The sequence below is a fragment of the Pinus tabuliformis genome, chromosome 7 (genome assembly GCF_031772625.1).
Source record: "Pinus tabuliformis cultivar Carrire ecotype Pingquan chromosome 7, CPIR1, whole genome shotgun sequence".
In the NCBI taxonomy this organism is placed as follows: Eukaryota; Viridiplantae; Streptophyta; class Pinopsida; order Pinales; family Pinaceae; genus Pinus; species Pinus tabuliformis.
Window position 1 is genome coordinate 1,462,161,673 of NC_142293.1, and position 11,891 is coordinate 1,462,173,563.

Below are 11,891 nucleotides of genomic sequence, written 5' to 3' on the forward strand. Positions count from 1 at the left end.
ACAAATTAATATTAACATATACTTAAAAATACATTAATAATACAAAATCCATTTTAATTTGGGTTATAAAATGTCTCTATTTTAATGTCAATTATGTATATATTATATATCATTAAACACACACACACACATATATATATTATGAAAAGAAAATAAGTACATTTATTTTGTCCTATATATACTCTATTTAATATTTCAAAATATAATTTAAACAATGATAAATAACATTGCATTTTAGATTCTAAAGAAGTTTCCACGTGAAGAAATTTGATTCTTCTTTGTTCATGTTATATTTTTTATTCTTCTTGGCTCATGTTAGATCTGCACTTAAGATAAATATTTATTGATAAATACAAAGGTAATTTAAAGTTTAACATTCCTAATAAACTCAAATAATCAACCGCTTTTAATTAAATTGAAAATTTCAAGTAAATCTATGAGCTAGTGACATATATATGAAATTATCATCTAATATATCACAAAGTATAGAGACGTTAAGCTTTTAATGTAACATTACTTTCTTTCTTTACCACAAGGTTCACATTGAAATTCCTTGGATGCAAAGTGTATCCCAAACATTAAAATAAGTTTTAAATTAAACACTTTATGTATAAAGATTACATCTATTAATTTAGGTTGATGAATTTTAAGTTAGAGTTCCAATAGCAAAAGTCTTGAAACTCATAAGTTTATGTCGTTCTTATCCTTATTAGCCCCTGCCTCCAGCGTAGCAGGGACTATAGCATTTGATTGAGCGTTGAATTCATACTAGTTGCCGTTGACTGCTCTGTTCACCAAAATTTAAGCTAAGGTTTGGGCATTTAAATTTTGCGCAATGAAATTTTAACAAAACTTTTCACTTACACCTCTTATTCAAAACCTCACTTGTTTTGAACCACATTATGATGCACATGGTTATTTTATCCAAATTTTATTTGTTTTGCTGCTCAAAGTTTTCTTTTCATGCATGTTCAGGGTGCCTGTTTTCCTTTCATGCATGTTCTTCGTGCCCTGCATGTAGCCAGTGCCAGATGTCTAATGGCTGTGCACAGGCGTCCATGTTTGTCCACAAATCCTTGCTCTGGAGCAGAGCAGAGAGTGAGTTTCAATTTCGAGCTAGTTTTAGGAGCAGAGTAGAGAGTGTCAAGAGCAAAGTAGGGAGTGAGTTTCGAGAGATTTTAAGGAGTAAAGCAGAGAGTGAGTTTCAGATCAAAGCAGAGAGTTTCAGTTTCAGGTGTCAAGGGGGGAGCTTCAGTTTTAGCCAAGGAAGAGAGGAGGAGTTTTAGTCAAGGAGGGGTTTTATAAGGAGGCTGAAGGTAATTTCTGCTCGTTTACTTCTAGTTTTGTGCATGTGGAGGTAATTTCTGCTCGTTTACCTCTTGTTTTGTGCATAACTTATTAGCTGAGGCAAAATCCTGTCACTGTAGTGGTTATACTTCTAGCTTACTGCCTACTACAACAAGTGCAAGTCACTAAGCTTCCCCCAAGACAAATACTTGGATCTCCCCACCTTTGTTTCTTCGCGTCCCCATAGAGGCTGCATAGCCCTCATCGATTCTACCATAGGAGAAACCATCACCTTCCATCAGCTATGGTGGAGAGTGAAATCACTTGCCACTGGTTTGGCCGAACTGGGCATCAGAAAATCCGATGTTGTACTCCTCCTCTTGCCAAATTCAATTCATTTCTCCATAATCTGCATGGCAATTTTGTCCATCAGAGCTATCGTCACGACAAAAAATCTGTTAAATACAGCATCAGAGATAGCGAAGTAGGCTAGAGACTCTGCCACCGTGTTGGCCTTTACCATGCCATCTTTGGTTGCCAAATTGGAAGCCACCCAATTGCGAATTCTGCTAATTTCTTCTTATTCTTCTAACTTAGGGTCACAAAACAACCAAAATTGCGTCTCCACTCTGCACAACCTCATCATGGTATCGAATCTCACTGACCCCCTTCTGTGAAAATCAAAACAAGCCAATACTTCCATGCTACTTTATTCATCTGGGACTACTGGAATGTTCAAGGGGGTCATCTCCACGCATAGAAATCTCATTTCTATAGTTTGTATTTTGCTGAGCATGCAGTGAGGGCTTTATGCACGTAAGGAAGAATGCCCTCCATTTTTCTTTTTTCTCTGGGTTCCTCTTTGTATTAAAGAGCTTTACACTGACTAAGCCAACCCTGATCACTGTGGGTTTTGTCTTGGGCTAAGCCAATCCTTGGGTGAACCCTACACATCGATTTCTCCATTACACATTGATAGGGCTAGCTCGATTGATAAGGCTTGGTTAGAAGAAGCTATGCCACTACGGTGAGAAATACTGCTAATTATGTCTTTGAATCCCCTATCGGTCTTTAGTCGACTGAACCAATCTGCGTAATGGTGAGTTTTTGATTCTCAACAATAGGAGCGGGCTACAATGGCCATTTTATCTCATCACCTGCCATAGCTCAATGTTTACACATCTATTTCACGCCTACAAGGCTTAGGAATTTACACAAGATAATGTTGTTATATATGAGAGTGGTGGATTTACATATTGTCCATATTTATAATCTTCCGCAAGCTTTGTAACAATAAGGAAGATTGTTCATTGTTGTTGTTCCAAAGTACCAGTTATTGTAGCAAGTCCTGCTCCATAGCACCGAAAGTATATGACCATTCCTCCTTGGATATCCTTGGTATAGAAAGTGATACCTTTGAGCTCGCTCTCCTAAAACTATCCCCATCGACATTTATACCTTATAAAACCTCCATACCATATTTGAACATCCAACCATGCACCATCTACAACAACTAAAAAGAAATTACTTCAATTTGTTTAATCATATTAATTTTTATTTTATATAAATTTGCATATGTTTTTATATTAGTTATTTATTTGTTAAAAATTAAAATAATTGAAATAAAAATAAACAAACATTTGGTGACATATGGCCTTGATACAATCCACGTGCCTCCACTGCCTTGAATCATTTCTTCAGGACAGTTTTAGAAAGACTCTAGAAGGAGATTCAATCATTTGGGTGGATGCAAGTGAGTTGGTTAGCTAGGAGGTAGACACATTGGACATGCAAAAGAGACAGAGGTAAAGATGTTGGGTATGTAAGAAGGACGAGAGGCAGGCAGGTGGTAAAATTGTGGGCCCACGGGATTTTACGTGTTTGAAATATATTTTTGTATTATACATATTTTTTTCTGCATGTGTTACAAGTGTCTTTTTAAAAGCTCTGTCTCTTGCTTGATACGTTACAATTTGTCTTTGCTTTTATATATTACAGTTTTAGAGCAGTGAACTGCTACAGCTTTTGAGGTCTAGTTTAATTTGACAACCTTTGAAGTTCATCTTTATTTGACAGGTATTTTTGGGCTTGCGGTTTAGCATTGTTTAGGATCTCCTTGCATTGTTTTCACACTGTTTTGGCAGTAATCCTTGAAATGTATATGCATTTCATCTATGCTAGGTACTGATTTCATTAGTGATGTAATGTTCTGCATATATAAGTTGCTTCTGGGATTGTGCATACTCTTGCATTTGTAGCTACATCTGTAGTACATATTCTCAATTATATGACTGTATTAGATCACCGTTACAAATCAAGATTTCCCACAAAGCTAAATATTAACGTTGAAAGCCTGTGTTATTACTTGTACACATCTTTAATGAGTTTCATGCAACTTGGAGCTCCATCGATTCTCTTCTTGACTCTTAATCTTAACATTTGTTTCAAACTATTTACTTTATTCACTGGATTTTCTATTATCAGAGTGGAAAAATTCAACCCCATAAGCCAAGTCATCTTTAAGGTGGTTTCCATCTATCTCTATATGGTAACAAAGCTTTATATAAGTATCATTTTTCAACGAAATATTTGAAATAAGGCTTCTAGGACTAGTAACTCAACCAACCAAGGTATTCCAAAGTTTTTTTCCAACCACGGCTTCTAGGACTAGTAACTCAACCCAAGCTGTTATAGGGCTTCCAGAGTGTTTTTCCAAATAGGGCTTCCAAGAACTAATAACTCAACCCAATATAAGGAAACATGAGAACCAATCAAAATAAAACAATGAAATAAACCCATAATCTCCATGGATTTCCAAGAAATGGAAAGGCTAGGAAACCCACTGTAAATCTAGGCAATCCTCCATGCTAGTGACAGATCATGACCAAAAATCCACATGCATATGCATTCCATTCCAAAACTAGTGAGGAAACATACATGCAACTCGGTACTTGAAAGAAAATATCATTGTATTTGTTGATCTCAATGTCCTCTTGTGCTTTTCTTCTATTCCTTTGCCTTGTTGCTCCAAAAATCCAAGTATGCCACACCCTCCAAGAGTGCTCCAAGAAAAATATAAGTATCCAAGAGTATGAGAGAGAGAGAATAATGAGAGAGCTCCAAAACTGAATTGACAAAAGGTTACCAACTGATCCTCAAAATCCTTTTTATGAATGAGGCCTCTATTTTCTTCATTTTCCATTATTTTCCTTCAATTTCCTCCTCACATGTAACCTGTGACCTTTCAGCTCCCTTTTCCCCTAATTTCCATTGTTTTCATAAATAAAGGTGCCAAAAATGTAATTTTTCCTTTCCAAGGACTTAGCCATTTCGTTTGCCAATTTCCTTAGCATTTTGTCAATCACAAGTGATCCTCATCACTAGGATTTTTCCCAACATTCAGCATGGAATAACTGTCCCATCAACCGTGGTTATTAGTTTTCCTTTATTAACTTTTATTACATGGAATTTTCACCAGGGCTATTAAAGAAAACTCCCCCTTTGGGGAACATCATCCTCAGTGTTCAACAACACCTAAAACCACAAGAATGTTATAATAAAAACATACTGGCGATGGAGATTTATAACTTAGCTCGATGCATTATTTACAATGATCAACTTGCTGAGAATAAAACCAACATGAAAACATAACAAACATAACATCATAATGAGATGATACCCATACCACTTATTGGAGCTTTATAACATAGATCATGGCGGTATTTAGATCCATATAAACATGTACATATACCAACATCACCAAAACATGTACCAAAAAATATACCAAAACACCATATCAAACTACTTTGCCTCGAACAGAAAACAAGGAAGGGTACATAGCCCACATGTGATCTGCCATTTCCCATGTAGCTTCATCGGGCCCAAAGTGCTTGTATTTCACCTTAATTTTCTCGTTTTCTCAGTTTCGGAGCATGAGAACCTTTTTCTTTAATATACATTGAGGCTCTGATTGGAATTCTCCATCTGGTTGGATCGAAAATAAAGACTAGTCAATCACATGATCAACATCTTTAACATACTTCTTAAGCAATGACACATGTAAAACATCATGGAATTTCACTGTTAGAGGAAATTCAAGTAGATAGGTTACCAACCCAATCCTCTGAATGATACTGAAGGGTCTACAAAACCTTGGTGCCAACTTGGTACATGATCCAATCCTTATGGAGATCTTCTTCGGTTTGATGTGCAAGTACACATGTTCCCCAACCTGGAACTCCTTAAATAACCTGCTCTGATTTGCATAGCTCTTCTGCCTATCATGTGCTGCCTTTAGAGTCTTATTGATCACCTACATTTACTTTTCCATGTCTACTAACATGTCTAGTCCAAACAACACCTTCGTAACTAGATCACACCAAATGATGGGAGTATTGCAACTCCGCCCATACAATGCCTCAAATGGACTCATCCTCAAAGATTACTGATACCCATTTTTGTAAGAAAACTCTACCAATGGAATATACTCTTCCCACTTTTACTATGATGCATCACATACATTGTCAACATGTCCTTCAATATCATGTTGACCCTCTCTATTTGGCCATCTGTCTATGGATGATAAGTTGTACTAAAGGCCAACTTAGTGTCGAAACCTACATATAAATCCTTCCAAAACTTGGAAGTGAACATCGCATCCCTATCTGACACAATCTTCCTCAGAACACCATGAAATCTTACCACATATCTGATGAATATCGTGCTACATCGCTAGCTGTGAATGTAGACTTCACTGGAATGAAATGTGCAACCTTTGTCAACTTGTCCACAACAACCATGATGGAATCACGCTGTCTCATTGTCCTCGGAAAACCTATGATGAATTCCGTGGACATGACCTCCCATTTCTATTATGGAATCACAATCTGTTTTAGCATTCCACTTGGATGGTTACACTCTGCCTTCACACGTTGATAATAAAAAAACCTAGCCACAAACTCTGCTACATCAAGTTTGGCAAATAATGAAGTTTCTTCACTATTTTCAGTGTCTTCATATAACCCGGGTGACCCGAATATGGTTTTGCATGAAACTCCCTTGATATCACGTTCTTGAGCTCACTACTATATGACACATATATCATGTCTTTGAATCTAACCAATCCATCTGTCGTAACACAATAGTCCACGTATTGTGCACCTGCACCTGTACTTGTACCATTACCTGTACCTATACATGTATTGTCACATGTACCTATACTATCACCTGTAACTATACTAGTACTCTGTTGCAACCTGTGCATAATCTCCATATATCTACCATCCTGTTGACCTACCTGCAAGATCCTATCCTGTAAGTCTGTCCTATAGGAGCTCATAGCTGCTAACTAATTTACCTGTATTCGCTTGATAAGAGCATCTGCCACTCTATTCTCTTTACCTTTGATATATCTGATCTCAAAATCGAACTCACTGATCGTAGCCAACCATCAAGCCTACCTACCATTCAGATTCGGTTGGTCAAATAGATACCACAAACCACTATGATCACTCATCAATATAAACCTCCTACATAGAAGATAGTGTCTCCACATCTTCAATTCATGTATAATCGCTGCCAACTCAGGATCATGTGTGGGGTAGTTATCCTTGTGCTCATTTATTTTCCATGACTCATAGCATACCACTTTTCCATCCTACATAAGGACTCCATAAAGTCCTTTCTTACAAGCATCTGTGCATACCAAAAACTCTTTGTCCAAATACGCAATCTTTAACACTGGTGCATGTGTCAAAAACTGCTTAAGCTACTCAAAACTAGCCTCACACCCCTCTTTCCATTCAAACTTCTTACCTTTCCTCTGCAATGATGTGATAGGATAAGAAATCTGTGAGAAGTTCCTAATGAACCTCCTATAATAGCCTATCAACCCCATGAAATATCTCACCTCATATACATTCTTATGAGCTACCCACTCCATGATGACTCTTATCTTCTATATATCTACTACAATGCCCTCCTTGAAGACAACATGTCCCAAGTAGTGTACCTTAGTCTGAAAGAAAATACACTTGATGACCTTAGCATACAACTAATGCTCTCTCAACAACCTCAATACTACTGCAAAATTCTCAGCATAATCTTCCTCATTTTTAGAATATACCATTATATCATCAATGAAAACAATAACAAACTTATCCAAATATGGATGCAACACACTATTCATGAAGAACATAAATGTAGCTGGAGCATTAGTTAAGCCAAATGGAACTATAACAAACTCATAATGCCCACACCTGGTTTGAAAATATGTCTTGTAAATGACTTCATGTTTGATGTGTACCTAGTGATATCCAAATCTCAAATCAATCTTTGAGAACAATGTTGCTTCCTTCAACTAATCAAACAAGTCATCAATCCTTGGTAATGGATACTTTTTCTTGATGGTCACTTTGTTCAACTTCCTATAATCAATGCATAATCTAAGAGTACCATCCTTCTTCTTCACAAACAATATCAGTGCACCCCAAGGTGATACACTTGGTCTAATGTATCCTTTGTCCAACATTTCCTTTAACTATAACTTCAACTCAGCCAACTCTGGAGTGCTCATCCTGTAAGGTTATTTTGATGCTGGAGTTGCCTCTGGCACCAACTCAGTAGAAAATTTTACCTCCCTATGAGGTGGCAACTCTGATATATCCTCAGGAAATACAACCTTGAGCTACTGTAAAACTGGGTACCTTCTCAAAACATCTGCATCCTCAACTTCATTACCATTGTCACTAGAAATGTGCACTACAAATAAAATACACCCTATCCTATGACTCCACTTTTCTTGCATGGTTTTCAACAGCCTAACTGTTGTGGCTTTCTTCTTCCCCTATAAGACTCTTGGTTCCCCATTCTCATCCACACACTTAATGGCCTTGTCATAACAATCCACCATGGTTCTATGAAGGTACAACTAATCCATGCCCAACAACATGTTGTATGATCCCAACAGTAATAAATTCAAATCTGTTGCAGTAGGCATACCATTCAAATGAGATTGACAAGCTCTTATTCAATGATGGACTCGCTTCTTTGTACCTATAACCAACTACATTGGCCAAGATTATACATACAATTCCTTACTCAAACCACACTTATCCACCAAGTTAGGACTAACATAGCTATAATTAGATCGAGGGTCAGTAAAAATATAAATAAATTGATCACAAAGCTTACCATCCATATTAATGATAGATGCTTGATGGTCTACCTGTTTGTTATCCAATGATGTGTAAATACAAGGAACACTATGACCAACATCCACCCTGATTCTGCGGAAAATATCTCCTGCTATGATCCTTTCCACAAGTCCAACACGCTATAGGCTTCTAGCTTGCATCCTTGTTCCCTATACTCTGTCTAATGCATTGAACTTCTTATATGGTGCAACATTCTCTTTATTATCTATACCCTCAGGTCTTGCTCGCGTTTTGTCCCAATTTCCTTTATTATTTGCATTACCTTTCCAGTCGGTCTTAGTCTCAAATCTATTCTTCGATTGTTCATAACAACACCTTAACTTTCAAATGATCTCCTCCAATGATCTACGCTCATTGAGCTTAATCCTGCCTTTGAATGCAACCGATAATCCACTAATGAACCTCTGAATCTTGTCCTTTTCCTCTGTGAGGAAATGCACATACCTTAGTAGCTCCAAGAACCTTCTAGTGTACTCCTCATATATCATTGATCCCATCTTTATCTCATAGAATTATTTTTGTCTCATAAAGTGACTACTTGTTGGATGAAAAATTTAATTCCTCATCCAAGGAGTAACCATGTTGCATAATTTTTATGGACCCTGCTATACGAAAAAAGAGAAATACATGAAAAAACATGATTGCAATCATGTTTTTCATGTATTTCTCATTTTTTGTGTAGTATGGTCCATTGAAAGTATGCAATATGGGTACTCCTTAGATGAGGAATGAAATTATGCATCCAAAGAGTGTTGTTGCTCAAAATTTGAGTAAACCCATAGGGAGATAAGTTGAAAATACGAGTTGAAAAAATTGTTTTTCTTTTTTCCCTCTAAAATTTGATGATGTAAGCTAATATTATTTTATTATTTCCACTTTTATTTTATAATTTTCTTAGGAGGCACATTTTAGACCTTAAAATTCCTCTAATGCATCTAACATTCTTCACATTTTCTGACCAAATGTCCTTTTAACCTTTGAGGCTAAATGTAGCTACTCTGGCTTTCATGTTCTCTGAATAGTCATACAACTTGAAGAACTTCCTCATGCCAAGTAACCATGCCTCTACATCCTGTGGTTTCTTAATATCTCCATGAAAATTAGGTGGCTTTTCTTTCATAAATTCATATGTAAGGTATCCCCTATCACTGCTCCTATAAGGATGATAATGATGATGATCATAGTGCCTATCTAAATCAAAACTAGAATAGTACTTTTGTCTATCCCTCCTCCTATCCGGAGTGTCCAACAGTCTGACATCTCTAACTATGTCATCTTTATCTGATTTGTGAAGACCATGCGACCTACTTCTATATGCCCCATTAGTTTTATCCTCCTGCTCATAGCTGATCCGACATGGTCCCTATCGTTGCAAATCTAACAAACACTAATGTATCATTGCATTGACCTCTGCTTGTTTCTTCTATGCCTACACAATTCTTTCATTATCTACCTTACAACTCCTTATATCTTCCTTCAAATTTCTCAATGTATATGCCAAATTGGAAGAGTTCCCAACACCATATTGTTCATTTGATTCATACAGAGAGTCTTTGTAATGTGCCATCTTGCTAACCATTTGATATTTCTTCATGCAAGGTATATCACATCAGCTAAACCAAATCAAAATAAACCAACATACCTTAGTATATCTTGGGGATGATACCTGTCAGAAATATCAACAAATCAACATGATACATGTATAACATAATCATGATAACATATAGAAACATAACAGATAAGTATATAACCATGCATCCATCATTCTTGGTAGGGTCTACTCATCAATGTATGACCTTATCAACAACTCATACCACAACCTCAGGCATGAAAACAATCATTACATCAGTACATACTTAACCACATGAAAACATTAACATGCATAATAAATGCATAAGAAACCAAACACATGCATAAACACATGTAATCAAACATAAACGAACAATACTTGTAACCAAACCTACAATAATGGTACATCTAACCAAGCATAGAAGAATGTAACCAAACATATGAGAATGTAACCAAGCATACACATTGATACATGTGAGTGACATATAACGACATGTAACCATTCATACACTCATGATGATTCATCCCACAATAACAACAACAACTTACACATGACGACGTCACTACAACCATGATCAACATCATGAAAATGCATAAAGCACATTGAATGCAAGCATGAGAGACATACATGCAACTGACATGCATGCATGACCAACACACAAACCATCTAGTCCGAAGGGTGAACCATGCTCTGAGATCACTCTGTAACACCCTCCTCCCACATCTAACCAAGCAACCGGCCAACTGAGGTAAACATGCGATGAGAGGCCACTATGATATGATTTGATCTCCGAAGTCACATTAAGGAAGTGGAACTGACAAAAACAAAACATAGAGACATTCAACAATAGCATTAGAACCCTCAAGAACTAATCCAACCTTTTTGCCAAGCATCCCCTGGATCTCGTTGAGCTTTTGGACCACTTGACCTTTGGACTCTCTCATGCTATGGTCATGCCAGTGTCCAGGGACCTCTGGACGATGTCACAAGCCTGCAAGGTAGTGTCCAGGGACTTTTTTACACTATGTTGTGCCAACGTACCTGGGATTTGAGGCAGTTTTTAAGGCCTAGAGCCCAGGTCATTGCCTAGAATTGAATGAGATCTCCAGAACAATAAAATAACAAGGAAATGACAACATGAATGTGATCATTTGAATGAAACCTTGACTGGACCCCTACTAGCCATGACAGGAATTTTGTCAAACATATCATGAATATGTAATCTACAGGTGTAAATAACAAATCTGAGCATAGGGTTCCCCATGGAAAATTTTAGGTGCTAATATTCGCAGGTGGGCTAATTTTCCATGCTTTTTTCAAAACAAAGATTCGCCAATTTCCATTTTTTATAAAAATGATTCGCTCAAATTTTCCAATATAAAATTATTTTACCTTAAAAATAGCCAAAATTATATAGAGAGTATATATAAAATCATTATAGATTTGAACAGTTTTACAAATACATCAATAAACATTTTATAGTTTGTATATTAGGGACTAGTGAGATTCGCCAATGTTCTAAACTTCAAGATAATTTTCCATCCTTCAAATTTTCCCTGGGGGTATCATACTTAGTTGAGAATATCTTAGAAGCATTGATGCCTCAACACATCAATTTCCATTCGGTCTATTAGGCCATATATACATTTTTCATTCATTTACCAGTAAAAATTTAATGAGAGCCATACATAGCTACTGTCATAAACCATATATATAACCAACGTAATAGCAACATAAATACCAATGAAATCACAACCATATGATCCACATATAAACCAATATAATACTCATAGAAATACAAGGAGAAATAACCTCATATT